Genomic DNA, 1,312 nt, shown 5'->3' on the forward strand with positions numbered 1-1,312 from the left:
TATTGCGTGTTTCTGACTACAGAATTGTCTGTGTTCATACCAGGGCCAGCTCTAGGTTTTTTGCTGCCCCAAGCAAAACAATGTTTGGCTGCCCCCCCCAGCCCTGGGCTCCCCCCCGCACCTCCCTGCTGCCCCTGCCCTGGGCTCTTTCCCCCCCACCCGCACCCCCTGCTGCCCCAGTCCTGAGCTCCCCCACACACACCCCTGCCACCCCAGCTCTGAGCTCACCCCCTGCCACCCCAGCCCTGAGCTCCCCCCCCCAACTGCACCCCCCTGTTGCCCCAGCCCTGGGCTCTCCCCCCACACCCGCATCCCCTGCTGCCCCAGCTCTGGGCTCCTCCCTGGACCCCCAGCCCTAGGTCACTGGTAACTCGCTCCCAGGGTGAGTCATTCAGCAGGAATTTTGGATGTGCACAGAACACAGACAGGATTGGTTCCCATATGGTTACAGAACTGCAGTAAAGTGGAACAATTTTCAGCTTGTTTGATTGGAGGATATCTGGATGCATATTATAAGACTGTCCTCCATAAATGAGGAAAAGTTGAGGTGCCTTTATTATTCTTTTGTTCCACTCTTTGTTTCTATGGGAAAATTTGCCAGTGCAATATCACTGTCTTCCTTTTAAACAAATAAAACTAACTAAATAAATAAAAATGGCAATGGCTGTTGAAAATAGCAATTCCAGTCCTAATAACCACTGGGAAGCATTTCTTGCTCAATTTATTCTACTTTTTCTACAGCAAGTTACAGTGGATCAGTATATTTGATTTGGGGGTGTTCAAATCTGGAAGGCAGGTGCTAGATTCCCTTTCTGAATATTAGCTAAATCTGGAAAGGAAAAGTCAATTTCTGCTTCCGTGGCTCAGAAGTGGAAATCCTCCTAAGTGCCTGGTACTATATCTAAAGCTGCCCAGGTCCAGAGCCTCCCCTCCCTTACTTTTCATTTTAAATTCTAGTGGAATCCACGTACCTCCCTTGCTAGGCTTCAGATAGAGAGGGGCACTGTCCATTTAGTCCACCCAATTCTTTCTTTGGAGGCTGTAAGGTGAGGTCACAGCAGTATCCCTAATCCTGGGGATGTCTTCTGAAAGGGATCTCTGGGGCAAAGCCTTCTACTCCTTGGGCATACTTGTTCCCCAGTCACAGTGCCACCCCGCTCTAGCAGTGAGCTCTCCATTCACAGTAAGCTGCAGCATGAGGTTTCAGCTACATACTCCTCCCCTCCCTTTCCTGTGGATAGCAGCCAAGGGAATGCTGGGAAATGTAGTTCTTTCCCTGCCCAGGGCTGGCTCTATGGGCAGGGAGCTAACC

This window comes from Malaclemys terrapin, chromosome 13, assembly GCF_027887155.1.
Source record: "Malaclemys terrapin pileata isolate rMalTer1 chromosome 13, rMalTer1.hap1, whole genome shotgun sequence".
Lineage (NCBI taxonomy): Eukaryota > Metazoa > Chordata > Testudines > Emydidae > Malaclemys > Malaclemys terrapin.